The sequence below is a fragment of the Phyllobates terribilis genome, unplaced genomic scaffold (genome assembly GCF_046119375.1).
Source record: "Phyllobates terribilis strain yellow unplaced genomic scaffold, ASM4611937v1 Scaffold_5__5_contigs__length_657084704, whole genome shotgun sequence".
NCBI classification, from domain to species: Eukaryota; Metazoa; Chordata; class Amphibia; order Anura; family Dendrobatidae; genus Phyllobates; species Phyllobates terribilis.
Genome location: NW_027362765.1, coordinates 320,746,225 through 320,761,344, shown reverse-complemented (window position 1 = coordinate 320,761,344; position 15,120 = coordinate 320,746,225). Strand labels below are relative to the sequence as shown.

The window sequence follows — 15,120 nt, the reverse complement described above, 5'->3', positions numbered from 1 at the left end:
TGTGCAGACTCAACCATCTGTGTTACCCCATACTCAGACGGGCAGCTGGAGACTTGGGAGCTGTGAGGAAGCAAGTGCGATTGGGGTGACACCTCTGAGGACTGGAGTATTTGTGATGTTGAAGTTGAGGTGGAGGAGAGCCCACTTGAAGGAGCACTTGATATCCGTAAAGCACCTGCTGTTTTTGTGCCTCATCTGGAATTTGTAGTGATGGGCGTGTCCGTAAGAAAGAGATCGTATCACATTGTCCTCGAAAAGAAGTAGACATCTTAGTTAGGCTGGAAGATGGTCTTTCTTCTGCAGATGTTACTCCCCCCCCACCACGGGGGGGCTCGACCCACCAGTGGACAGGCACCAATATTGGGAGAGGAGGGCTGGCCGTCAGGGTCCACCGTGGCTCTGGCACAAACCCGGCGACACTGAGGTCGCAAGGGCAGGAACGGACTGGCCGTGTCGGCTTCGCACTCCAGCGTAGTCCCTCTGCCCGCTCGCGCCCATAACCTCAAAGTGATGCGCAAGCGGCTTTTCTTCCCAGGGCTGTTCCCCGCCCAGCAGGAACGTGGGGGAGCTCAGGTCAGCCTTCCACTGTACTCCCTTATCTCCCTCGCCCTCTTTCCTTCTTCCGTTCTCCATCTAACCCCTCGGCTCTGTGGTGTCCGCTCTCCCTCCAGCTCTCTCCTTCTCACAGGTGGACTACCGCGTGTATTCACACTGTGGCGAATCTTTTGGGCCCAGGCATAAGAAGTTGTCGAGGTAATGGATAATATGTGCCCCCTTAGAAACGTCCATTACAATCCATTCGAGGAAGCAACTAAACGCCTCAAATAGTGACCAGGATCTGGACCACCCCATGGGCAAACAACGATCTATATAGTATGCTCCTTCCCAGAAGCAGCCCCATAGGTGGACACTATTCGGAGGCACAGGTAGTAAGTAACTGGAACGCCGCATCAATGTCTGTTTTGGCCATTAGGGTGACCCTTCCCAACTTCTTGATCCGCCTGATTGCCTTGTCAAAGGATGTACAGTATATACTACTGTACTTGGTTCCGCGTCGATGTTGTCGTTTACGGACCTGCCCCTTGGATATGACAAATGGTGGATTAGTCCGAATGTATTGGGTTCCGTTTTTGGCACAATTCACAACGGGGATACCACTATGTCTTGTAAGGAAAGTGTTCTGAATGGAACCGCCATTCTACCTAAAGATATTTCTTTTTTTAATTTTCTTGTCACGACGCCTGGGTGTTGGTAGGCTGATTTTAGATTTTTACTCCAGCCTTTCTTGATTTTAGAAGGGCATGACATGCCTATATCTGTGTCTCCCCCTCCTTTTACTCCTCCACCTCTTTTCTTTTCGCATGACTATATGTACTTGTCACTTTTCCATGTGTTAGTTGTGTCTTCTGAGCAGTTTTTCAGCTTTTGGACACCTTTGAAGTGTTTTCTATGTGTTTTCTATGTGTTTCTATGTGTTTTTGTTTGCCTGCCATTGGTTTTAACGGTGTTCAACGGTGTTCGACGAACAGTTCGGCGAACATACGGGTGTTCGACGAACCGAACCGAACTCGAACACTACGGGGGTGGCTCAACACTAGTGGAGAGGTCTACAAAAATGGGGCAGTACCAGAAGGCACTGGCTGCAGAACTGTTAAAAAAATTCCCATCTGAACACGCTAGCGGCAGAGGTCACAGTTCGTTGCCCAACCAAGGCGTACAGGCGAGAGAGACGCAACTCCAATCCAGCAGAGGCAGGGGAACACTGTCAACGTTCAGGGACAGTTTTCTGAGACCCGTCCAGCTTGCAGGCCCTGAGGCGCGGGGTACTCTCACAAGGAGTGGAAAGTTTCAAAAGATGGTGAGGGAGTACCTTGCCGACCATACCAGCGTCCTCCGTGATTCCTCTGTGCCTTTTAATTATTGGGTATCCAAGCTGGACACTTGGAATGAACTCGCTCTGTACGCCTTGGAGGTCCTGGCCTGCCCTGCCGCTAGCGTGTTATTGGAGCGTGTTTTTAGTGCCGCTGGGGGAATTATAACTGATAAGCGTACTCGCCTGTCAACTGACGATGCTGACAAGCTGACCCTTATCAAAATGAACAAGGGCTGGATTGGGTCAGACTTCTCATCACCACCAAATGACAGCAGAGTAACATAAAGTGTAACATACCTGGCGGCGTCCTTGCATAGTGGTCCATCTCCCACTGTGCAAGAGCGCGCACTTGATCTCCAGTCCAGTCTGCTAGCCTGGCTTCCCTCCATGCTGTCTGCTTGCCTGTGTTTCTGCTGCTTAAGGGCGGCGCCCGATCACTTCCTGTTTCTTGTACTTGCTGCGGGCACATCCCTTGTGCGTCCTCAGCCTATTGCTGTCTGTCATCTGGTATTTAACCCAGCTCCTCCCAAGAAACCCTGCCTGAGCATTGTGTTTCATTCAGTGTGCTCTTTCACTCTGAATGTGCCAGGTCCCCTTCTGTGTTTGCTTGCCTGCCCTTCCTGGAGGCTGTATTTCCAGGCCTGTCTGAACACGCTCCTTGCCTGTTCCTCCCGCCTTCTAGGGGCTGCATACCTAGACCCGCTCCTGTATCTTGCTACTGTGTCTGTTCTTGTCTGTATTCTCTTCTAGCCTGTTTCCTGTGTTTCTCTATGTCCGTACCTTTCCTTTTTCTGCAGAGTCTGTACTCGTACCTAACTCCTGCTCGTTGTCACTGTACTTCCGTTTGTGAGTTAGTGATCCACTCGCTACTTCACTGTAAGTACCCTGTGGGTATCTGGTTCTGCCTTTCCCTTCCTGCCTGTTCCGTGTGTACAGAGCCCTATCCCCCCTGCTCTGCCTTGCTCACCACTCCGGCGGTTCTAGCCTGCTCTGCCTTGCTTACCGCTCTGGCGGTTCTAGCCTGCTCTGCCTTGCTCACTGCTCCAGCGGTTCTAGCCTGCTCTGACCCTTTGCTCACTGCTCCGGCAGTCTCGCTCCGCTCTGACCCTTTGCTCACTGCTCCGGCAGTCTCGCTCCGCTCTGACCCTTTGCTCACTGCTCCGGCAGTCTAGCTCCGCTCTGACCCTTTGCTCACTGCTCCGGCAGTCTAGCTCCGCTCTGACCCTTTGCTCACTGCTCCGGCAGTCTTGCTCCGCTCTGACCTTTTGCTCACTGCTCCGGCAGTCTTGCTCCGCTCTGACCCTTTGCTCACTGCTCCGGCAGTCTCGCTCCGCTCTGACCCTTTGCTCACTGCTCCGGCAGTCTAGCTCCGCTCTGACCCTTTGCTCACTGCTCCGGCAGTCTCGCTCCGCTCTGACCCTTTGCTCACTGCTCCGGCAGTCTCGCTCCGCTCTGACCCTTTGCTCACTGCTCCGGCAGTCTCGCTCTGCTCTGACTACTCTTGCTCACCGCTCCAGGCGGCCTCGTCCTGCTCTACTCTTGCTCACCGCTCCAGGCGGCCTCGTCCTGCTCTACTCTTGCTCACCGCTCCAGGCGGCCTCGTCCTGCTCTACTCTTGCTCACCGCTCCAGGCGGCCTCGTCCTGCTCTACTCTTGCTCACCGCTCCAGGCGGCCTCGTCCTGCTCTACTCTTGCTCACCGCTCCAGGCGGCCTCGTCCTGCTCTACTCTTGCTCACCGCTCCAGGCGGCCTCGTCCTGCTCTACTCTCGCTCACCGCTCCAGGCGGCCTTGTCCTGCTCTACTCACGCTCACCGCTCTAGGCGGTCTCGTCTTGCCCTGCTCTCGCTCACCACTCTGGGTGGCCTTACTCTGCTGTGTTTGTCCGCCACATCTGTGGTTCTGTTCCTGAGTCCCAGTGTGTACTGGGTCCTATCCTGCCTGTGTTCCTACCTGCTAGTGCCTCCCTGTCTGCACTCTAGCGATGCTTGCCTGTACCCCCCTGCCTGCATACCCGCCTGCCTACATACCAGTCGATCCTGCCTATACCCACCAGTCTGTGTGCCAGCCTAACCTGTCTGTTCCTGTATTCCCCTCTGTGAGTCAACAGCTATGTCCGGGGTCTGTCCTGGAGTAGCACCTGGTACCTCTGCTCGGTTCCTCCTTGGTGCACTGGCGTCGTATGCAGTCGTGCGGCCCTGGTCGGATCGGGTGAATACCTAGTTACGCCCCTCCAGGCATTCACTCTCCAGCACGGTCCAGTGGAATCACACGCACACGCCGCTCAGCCCGGGCGTGTGCATTACATAAAGTCAAATCCACTGTGTTATTTCGGGAGGTGTATTCCCATGCACCGCTTCACACCCACACATGGGTATACGCTTCCTCATTTCGGCTGTTTTTGCTCTTCTCCTTATCCTCAGCCTCCACCACCACTATACCACGAGGGTGACCGTGGTCCGTGTTGCCAGCATTGCAAGTTCCTCCGTCCTAATTTTTGGCAGCTTTTGCTTGGAAGGCATAGGCAAAGACTATGGGAGACCCACTCCCCAATAATGGGAATAATGTTTTTAATATGCTGTACTGCATGGCTCTTGTAAGGGGCATTGCAAGTTCCTCCGTCCTAATTTTTGGCAGCTTTTGCTTGGAAGACATAAGTAAAGACTATGGGAGACCCATTCCCCAATAATGGGAATAATGTTTTTAACATGCTGTACTGCATGGCTCTTGTAAGGGGCACTAAAATAGTCTTGTTAAGCTACTGTGACCTTTCTATTCCACTGGGACCTCCATGTCTCTTCCAAGGGGCATTGATATTGTCTTTTTATTCCACTGTAACCTCCACCACTCTTCCAAGGGGCATTGATATTGTCTTTTTATTCCACTGGGACCTACACGTCTCTTCCAAGGGGCATTAAAACAGTCTTGTTAAACCACTCTGAACTCCACGTCTCTTCCAAGGGGCATTAAAACAGTCTTGTTAAGCTACTGTGACCTCCACGTCTCTTCCAAGGGGCATTAAAACCGTCTTGTTAAATCACTCTGAACTCCACAGCTCTTCCAAGGGGCATTGAAATGTTGTTTTTAATTACCTCTAACCTCCACGACTCTTCCAAAGGGCATTGCATTTCCTCCTAATTTTAGTCAGCTTTTGCTTTTCAATGCATAGGCGAACACTAAGAGAGACCCACTCCCCAATAATGGGTAGAAGGTTTTTAGTACGCTGTAATCCACGTCTGTTTCAAGGGGCATTGCAGTTCCTCATAATTTTTGGAAAGCCTTCCATTCACTGCTTAGGCCAACAGTGTACAGGAGACCCAGTTGCTATAAATGGAAAAAACGGTTTAGTTAAGGCCCTCTGACCTCCATGTCACTTCCAAGGGGCATTGGAGTGCCTCAAAATTTTTGGTAGGCATTGCACTCACTGTATGCCCCATAACTGTGTAGCCAAACCGCTCCTTTTGGTACAGAAACATATCCTACAAGACATGTGTGGTTGACTGGCCTGATATTGATGTGAATGGTCCCTGTTCCTCCTGCTCTTTCTCCTTTGCCACCACCTCATCCATCATTCATCACCTGAAGCTTTATTTTTTTTTTTATAACTGTAATTTTTATTAAAATTTTTCACGTATTTTAGCAAACATAGAACACAGAAAAGTCATTCACATTTTCATGTCAGAGAAAACACTTAGAGATCACTTTAAAGCTTTCAAATTCAAATATCTGATATAACATCCATTTGAAATAACAGTCCATGAAACACAAAGAAAAAAAAAAGACAACACAGAGAGAAGGAAGGGAAAGGAAGAAAGATATAGACAAAAGATCAAGAAGCAGTTGATCATTCACTACGCTGCGCCCAATAGTAGTCCCATGGGGCCCATACTGTCTCGAACAGGTCCATCTTTGCATTAAGACTTGCGGTCAAGGACTCCATCCGCCTCACATCACAGACCCTAGCGTAGTACTCTTGTCTAGAGGGTGGTGAGTCCCTTTTCCAGCAAAGAGCAATCATGCATCACGCTGCTGTCAACAAGTGGAGGAGCAATTTGGAAGAATGTCTACCCATTCCCCCAGGGGTCACATTGAGAAGGAAAACAGAGGGCTCCAGAGAAATCTCTATAAATAACACATCCTGAACCAGTTTTCTTATTGTTTCCCAAAAGGGAACTATTTTGCTGCAGGACCAGAAAACGTGTCAGAGTGCCGACAAATGATCGACATCTCCAGCATATACTCGGGACCTGCGGGTTCATTTTATTCAGGACATCCGGCGTGTGGTACCAATGCATTAAAATTTTATATTGGTTCTCCTTGTATAGGGTACAGATTGATGTCTTAGCTGCTCTAGACCATATTGTCTGCCATGTCTGAGGGGAAAGCCTCCTTCCCAAGAATCCCTCCCACTTAGACAAATAAGGGTGCTGGAAGATGGGTCCACCCACCGGTGAATTGATTATTTTATATATATCCGAGATCAAGCCCTTGGTAGAGGGACCTCTCCTGCACAGCCTCTCAAACTCCATGGGGATGGACACTTTATATGAGCCAAACAGGGATCTTGCAAAATACTGAATCTGTATGTACTGATAGAATTCCCGGTTAGTGATGTTAAAACTTTCTTTTAAATAATCAAACTGATGTATTACTAAGGTGTTTCTGTCCACTATATCCGCAAATCTAAACAATCCCGCGTTGATCCAGGGATGAGCCATCGATGATTCTTGGCTCTGAGGGAGCAAAGGCTGAAAGACAAACGATATCATCGGGGAGTGTTTAGAAGAAAGAGGAAATCTCCTCCTACAGGTGTCCCATATGTCTCTAGTGAATTGCATAGGGCCCAGTAAAGTGGTTTGGAGTTTAACAGATTTCTCAGACCACAGTAGTGAATTCGGATGAACTGGGGCTATCCATAATTTTTCAATTTCTGTCCACTTATTATATGCTCAAAGGGATGACCACGAGGGAATCCTTCTCAAGTGAGCCGCCCAATAGTATTTAACCACATCCGGGACCGATAACCCCCCCCTGCTCCCTCCCCGAGATCAGTACCTGCTTGGAGATTCTATGCCTCCCATTATTCCATATAAACTTCATTATACAGGATTGGAGAGCCCTCAACTCCCCCATAGGAACCCCAACTGGCAGAGTTTCAAAATAGTCGTTGAGTTTAGGAATAAGGGACATTTTCACCGCCGATATACGCCCCAAAAATGAGATATGAAGATTGGCCCACTTGACCATAAGACCCTTCAATTCTTTAAAAAGGGGCGGAAAATGATGAGCAAACAGGGTCCCATAGTCTGAAGTTATGTTAATCCCCAGATATTTGATACTCTCTGACTTCCACCGGAATTTGTAATTCAGTTTAAGATGATCTAATTCTTCATGGGGAAGGTTTAGTGGAAGTGCCTCTGTTTTTTTAGAATTAATCTTATGTCCTGAGATCATGCCATAATCCCGAAGTGTCACTTTAAGATTAGGGAGGGTGATATGCAGATTCGTGAGGGTCAGTAGCACATCATCTGCAAATAGGGAAATTTTAAATACTTTACCCCTTACCTCCACCCCCGATATGTCAGGATTAACACTTATTGCTGCCGCTAGAGGCTCGATACACATGGCAAACAAGAGTGGGGATAAAGGACAGCCTTGCCTTGTACCATTTGCTATAGAGAAAATGGGTGATACACAATGGGGAAGTTTAATGGACGCCGTGGGAGAAGAATAAAGGGCCTTTAGTGCTGTTAGAAAAGCACCTGATATCCCAAAAGTCTTCACTGTCTCAAACATAAAGGGTCAATTAAGGCAATCAAAAGCCTTTTCCGCATCAAGACTGAGGAGAAGCGCCTGAGACTTATTCCTATTGACCACATCCACCAGGTCCACAGCCGTCCTTGTGTTGTCTCCTCCCTGCCTGAAGGGCACAAACCCCACCTGATCCTTATGAATCATGTGCGGGAGCCACACATTGAGTCTATTTGCAAGGAGATAGGTAAATATTTTTAAATCTGAGTTCAAGAGGGCTATGGGTCTATTGTTGGCGCAGTCAAGGGGATCTCTACCAGCCTTGTGAATTAACACCAAATATGAATGAGACAGCGAGCTAGGAATCGGAGTTCCCGTCAGGAAGGAGTTAAAAAGGTCAACCATATAGGGGAGTAGTATATCCGCAAAAGTTTTATAATATAGATAGGTCAAACCGTCCGGGCCTGGTGACTTACCCAGGGGCAAATCTTTCAAAATGTCAGTTAATTCCTCAAGAGTGATCTGTTTGTTAAGGGACTCTTGTGCCTCCGTTGAAAGAACTGGCAGACTAATCCTCCGAAAAAAGCTGTCTATCTCTGATCGCCTATATTCTGGATTGCCTGCCAGTGGGTCCTGAAGATTATATAATTTCTTATAAAATTTATAAAAGATATTTGACAATTCCCCCGGGTCATAGTGGGTAGTTCCCTCATCGTCTCTAAGAGCCTGAGGAGCCGCGGCCACAGAGAGATCCTGCAATTGCCTAGCCAACAGGGTATGGGCCTTGTTCCCTTTTTCATAATATCTCTGTTTTGAAAATACAAGCATCTTCTCCACTTTACAGATGGAGAGATCCTTCAATTTGTCCCTAGTGGCCAACAGCTTCCTCAGAGTCCCAGTCGACGGAGAAGAGGCAAAGCTACGTTCTTGTAGGCGAATCTGAGAATTAAGATTCGAGAAAAGTTGCCTTGAATTTTTTTTAAGCCTCGCTCCCTCTGCAATACAACACCCTCTTATTACCGCCTTATGCACTTCCCACAAAATAGAAAGGGAGGGCACAGATCCCAAATTTAGTTCAAAATACTGGGTTAAATGATTTGATAAAGATTTTTGAATACAGGGATCCTTTACCAGAAATTCATTCAGTCGCAAGTGACAGGCTCTGGAGTAACTGAGACCCAACTTTAAATTTAATATTACCGGCGCATGATGGGACCATGTTATGGACCCCACCTCCACATTCTCTAGCATTCTAAGTGTGACAATATTAGAAAAAAAGTAATCGAATTTGGTATGAGTCTGATGCGGATTTGAATAAAAAGTGTAAGCTTTTTCTTTAGGATGATCTATTCTCCACATATCAAAAAGGGAATTTGCCCGGATCAATTTTCTAAATTCCAATGATAATCGGGACGAACCAGCAGATGGCGGGTTCCCCCTCAACGCAAGCCTATCATTTATTTCTGAGAACGGGATATTAAAGTCCCCCCCCACCAACAATGCCTCAGGCTGCAGCAGTCGAAGGCTAGTTAGAACCTTGCGAATAAAGGGTATTTGGCCCAAATTTGGGGTGTAAATGTTGCACAATATTATTGCTTTGCCCTGAAAAAAGCCCTCCCGTATCAAGAATCTACCTGCCAGGTCCTCATGAGATTTAGAGATTTGAATTGGACATAAAGATGATATAAGTATGGCCACTCCACCCTTTTTATTATTATTATAGGCAGAGTAGGCAGAAGGGTAATGATGGGCCGCAAATCTAAACGTCCCACTCCAGTCATAATGGGTCTCCTGTAAAAAGGCAATGTCCGCTCTCTGAGCCTTCAACTCCTGCAGTGTGAGCCTTCTTTTTCTAGGGGAATTAAGCCCCTTTACATTCAAAGTGATCAACTTAACCATTGCTAGTGAGAAAAGGTGAACTACTGCTTATAATCATACTCACTGACAATCGTTGCAGCCTCCCGCCCCATAATGACCTGCCATGGAGCTTCATGAATGACCCCTGCTCTCTTGATAAGGAAAAGAAAAGGTAAAAAGGAGGGAGGGGAAAGACAGTGGGATGTGGGGGAGACACAGACTGAAGCAAACCAACATTAAGAGAAAACATGTACAAATATCAAAACAGATCAGAACAATTTTCCCAAGAGTAACTCTTGGAGAAGGGTTGTTACCGTGGCACAAGGTGAGCACACTAAGTTTCAAAAACGTACTATGCAGTTAAGGGAAATCACAATGTCCTTGCTGTCCAACAACCCTTTGGAAAAATATATTGGAGGGAGTCCAGAAAAAGGGAAAAAAAAAACCTTCCTTTGAGAAGAGAAACAATAACCAAAATCCTTGTCCCAAAACCCAAGGAACCCCACTGAGCATTTATAAACAGGTTGTCAAAGTGACACTTTAAAATATTCATTCATTTAAGGCATAGAAAAATATCAAACATAAGTATTTCAGAACTTGACGTCGAGTACCGGCTTGTAAGTGAAAAAGAGCGATAAAGACAAAAAGTAAACCCTCAAGCGAAGCCGCTTATGCTCCGGGTTTTACACTCAACCATAGTTATTCTTATGCACTCCAGAGGGCGGGCCCTGCTCTCCAGGCCTGCGAGGTGTCTCCCCACTTTTTGCCATACGGGAGGTGGAGCCTCCGGGGGGAGAAGATAGTCCCATTCCGGAATGTTCTGTGCTGTTAGTTGGAGGTCCCCACAAAACTTGGCCAAATCCCCCATAGAGCGGAGCACTGCCGACACCCCATCCCTGCGAGCCATTAAAGCAAAGGGGAAGTCCCACCTATAGGGAATCTTCTTATCCAGGAGCATGTTGAGCAGAGGTTTAAGATGCTTTCTCTTCTGCAGGGTAATTCTAGACAGGTCCGGGAAGAGCTGGATGTCCGCCCCCCTATACTTTATGGCTTTCTGGGCCCGTGCCTTGGCCATTATCTTTTCTTTCAGCTCAAAGTCATGCAAGCAGCATATTATATCAATCGGAAATGCTGCAGTACCTTTTGGCTTCAAGGCTCTGTGAGCTCTATCAAATTTGATCGAGGCAGGCTGACTATCACCCAGGATAGAGTTAAAGATCTCCTGAAGTATAGCTCTGAGATCCTCCACCCTCTCCGACTCAGGGAGACCCCTCACCCGTATATTGCTCCTTCTTCCTCTATTATCAAGATCTTCAATGTGGGCATGCATATCCTGCATCACTGATTTTTGCTGGGTGGTCACTTGTTATAGTTTGGTTACATGAGCCCTAGTAGTATTATGATCATCCTCCAGTATTTCTATACAATTTGCCAAGTGCCTCAGGTCTTGTCTCACACAAGCAATCTCTGACCTGCAGGTATCCTTGACTTCCTTTATAAGGTTTTTGAAGTCGGTCTTGGAGGGTAAATGCTCTAGGTAACTCTGCCATGCAGGTGCACAGGGCTGCAGGCTCCCAACCCCCCATTCATCCTCAGTACAGCCAGGGGAAGAGGACAAGTCTCCACCCCCTTTACCATGGACAGTGAAAATATTCCCCTCTCCCTCAGTCTCCCCGGCTGCCTCTCCATCTTCTGATGGGGGCTGGGGATGATCAGCAGCACATGCTGTTATCTGTGCAATTGTCTGTGGGGAGGAGGGGGAGGGGGGCTCTGATGTGCACCTCGTGTGAACTGTAACAGTCTTATTTGCAGAGGAGACGACTCTCACAGCTCGGCCTCGGCTTTTTGCTGTTAGGTGCCCCTGCAAATCCACATCAGCAGGGGCCGCAAGCTGAGATTGGTTCCCACTCCCCTCACCTCTGTGCTCTGTCTGAGGCCGCTGCAGCCCGGTCTCTTCCAGCCAAGATGGCTCCGGGACACCATGAGGTGCTGAGTCCTTCTGAAGAAAGGTGTCCAGTGCGGTCGCCATCACTGGCCCTGGAGTGGATGCCGGTGTCCTAGCACGTCGTGGCCCCATGTGTGCTGTAATTGAGGTGAAAATGCCGGCACTATGCCTATTCTATGCCTTTATTGTGTTCAGCTCAGCAGGAGCTCCTCACACACACTTCTTCTCACATTGAGGTCCTGGCCAAGCCCCCCTGAAGCTTTATTTTAACGGGAGTCATAGAACTGGGATAGTAGCAGGAAAACATCCAGCAATCCTTGGAGGAGGTAGGATATGACCAACTTAGGCCTAGCCGCTACTACATACATGCGCTTGCATTCCAAGGAACAGAAAGCGAAGGAGATGGATGGCCTCATGATCATGAATAATTTACTCGTTGTGTAGGAGGCCGACCACTGCTGCTGTCTACCTTCTGAACTTTGTGTTGAAGTATGATTGACGCAGGACCCACAATCCTCTATGTCTGGAGGACGTGTTGCATCCCAGTGTCCACAATATTAACCCAGTGTGAAGGCGTCAGTGAGATGGACCATCCGTGGCCACATTCACTTGACCACGTGTTTGTGGTTAGGCTGTCCTTCCCACTAAATGCACTGGGGAGGGCACAGGTAATGTTTTGGTATGCGCGCTTGTGTATAAGGCACACCGGGACAAGTAGGGGCGGCTGGGGACCGTTTATGGACACCCGGCCGCCCCCAGGCGGCTGGGGACCGTGTGTGGGCACCCGGCCGCCCCCTGGCGGCTGGGGACTAAGCATGGACACCCAGCCGGCGGGCGGCTGGGGACTGAGTATGAATACCAGGCCACCGACGCAGCCATGATGTGGTGGCCAGATTCCGCCTCCACATGCCTAAAAGGCCCAATTTCAAGTGCAAGCAAGCAGTATGGTATTGCAGCGTGGGGGTGGGTGGCAGGCAGCATACTTGCGCTTGCATTGCAAGGAATGGGGGAGGTACAATTGAACACTGCCCTGGGACAAGGACTTGCACGGGGATAGTTGCAAGTCTGCAACGACAGGTGCAGGGCGGGATGCATCTTTGCATGTGCCATGAACAGGGGGTTGGCGTGCACACACTACAGCGGAATAGGCTGTCCTTCCCACTAAATGCACTGGGGAGGGCACAGGTAATGTTTTGGTATGCGCGCTCGTGTATAAGGCGCACCGGGACAAATAGGGGCGGCTGGGGATCGAATGTGGACACCCGGCCGCCGGGCAGCTGGGGACTGAGTATGGATACCAGGCCGCCAAAACAGCCATGACATGGTGGCCGGCGTCTGCCTCTACAAGCCTAAAAGGCCTCATTTCAAGTGCAAGCAAGCTAGCAGTATGGTATTGCAGCCAGAGGTGGGTGGGTGGGTGGGTGGCAGGCAGCACACTTACGCTTGCATTCCAAGAAAACAAAGCAGATGCTAACTTCGATCATCATCATCATGCTCCTCACCTTGGCACTCTCAGCTCCCCTGATGGAGAAGCCAGGGCCCACAGGAGGAGTCTGGTTGTCTGGTGGGCTCGTCCAATGGTGCCCTACAGCAGGCCAGGCTAAGAAAAGTGTGGGGAAGGTTACCAGGACAAATAGTGGCGGCTGGGGACTGAGTATGGAGACCTCGCCGCCGATACCCCATTTCAAGTGCAAACTAGCAGTATAGTATAGCAGCCTGCGGGTGGGTGGGTGGTTGGCAGCATATTTGCGCTTGCATTGCAAGGAATGGGGGAGGTACAATTGAACACTGCCCTGGGACAAGGACTTGCACAGGGATAGTTGCAAGTCTGCATTTTCTGATGCGGCAAGGATCACTTCTAATGGGCACACTTTTAGGCAGTGACCTGGGTGTCAGAGATGCTTTCAGGGGTCTTACTCATGCTGTTTCCATGTGTTTTCAGAACTGTATGCATGTGTCACACAGCACATGGCCAGATAAGGTTGTAAAATGTTAAAATTACATTTCCCGGTGAATGCATTTGTCACGGTTGAAAGCAATACAAAAGTGCAAAAACGCATAAAAAATGCTACTTGTGAACATAGCCCAAGGTGTGGAGGAGTATTTTTGTTTTTGGCTATTTATTTTACCTTATACACAAGTCTTTACCCTGGAAAGGATGTTCCTTAACATATTTCACAGGAAAACAGTTTCAGTTTCGTTTTTGAATGTTTTATTGTGAGCCCCTAAAAGTGGCTTAATACGTCTGACCATGTTGTTGACAGCAGTGAACTGGGGGTCAGAAATGCTTCCTGGGATGATCCCCATGCTGTCCCCATGTCATTTGAGCACTGTCACTATCGTTTTGGGCACTTTTTAGGCTTTCTACAGACTGCCGGGGGTGCCGCCGCAAAAATGCTCGGGTCTCCCATAGACTAACATTGGGCTCGTTGCTCGGGTCGAGCACCCGAGTATCACGGTGAGCTCGGCTCGAGCTTCGAGCACCCGAGCATTTTAGTGCTCGCTCAACACTAGTCATGAGTATTCAGACCCTTTGCTCAGACACGCATATTTAAGTCACATGCTGTCCATTTCCTTGTAATCCTCCTTGAGATGGTTCTACTCCTTCATTGGAGTCCAGCGGAATTTAACTAAACTGATAGGACTTGATTTGGAAAGGCACACACCTGTCTATATAAGACCTCACAGCTCACAGTGTATGTCAGACCAAATGAGAATCATGAGCTCAAAGGAACTGCCCAAGGAGCACAGAGACAGAATTGTGGCAAGGCAAAGATCTGGCCAAGGTTACAAAAGAATTTCTGCAGTACTCAAGGTTCCTAAGAGCACCGTGGCCTCCATAATCCTTAAATGGAAGCAGTTTGGGACCACCAGAAGTCTTCCTAGATCTGGCCGCCCAGCCAAACTGAGCAATCGTGGGAGAGGTAAAGAAGAACCCCAAGATCACTGTGGCTGAGCTCCAGAGATGCAGTAGGGAGATGGGAGAAAGTTCCACAAAGTCAACTATCAGTGCAGCCCTCCACCAGTTGGGCCTTTATGGCAGAGTGGCCCGACGGAAGCCTCTCCTCAGGGCAAGACATATGAAAGCCCGCATAGAGTTTGCTCAAAAACACATGAAGGACTCCCTGACTATGAGAAATAAGATTCTCTGGTCTGATGAGACAAAGATAGAACTTTTTGGTGATAATTATAAGTGGTATGTGTGGAGAAAACCAGGCACTGCTCATCACCTGCCCAATACAATCCCAACAGTGAAACATGGTGGCGGCAGCATCATGCTATGGGGGTGTTTTTCAGCTGCAGGGACAGGATGACTGGTTGCAATTGAAGGAATCATGAATGCAGCCAAGTACAGAGATATCCTGGATGAAAACCTCTTCCAGAGTGCTCTGGACCTCAGACTTGGCTGAAGGTTCAACTTCCAACAAGACAATGACCCAAACACACAGATAAAATAACAAAGGAGTGGCTTCAGATCAACTCTGTGACCATTCTTGACTGGCCTAGCCAGAGCCCTGACCTAAACCCCAATTGAGCATCTCTGGAGAGACCTGAAAATGGCTGTCCACAAACGTTCACCATCCAACCTGACGGAACTGGAGAGGATCTGCAAGGAAGAATGGCAGAGGATCCTCAAATCCAGGTGTACTAGCTCAAAAGGGTGCTTCTACTCAATACTGAGCAAAAGGTCTGAAT

General features: G+C 48.8%; 1 protein-coding gene across 2 annotated transcripts in view; it reads right to left on the bottom strand.

Moving 5' to 3' along the window:
- LOC141273123 (gastrula zinc finger protein XlCGF66.1-like) overlaps positions 1 to 15,120 on the bottom strand; it is a 99,746-nt gene that overhangs the window by 60,393 nt on the left and 24,233 nt on the right. The gene's annotated exons all lie outside the window — the stretch shown is intronic.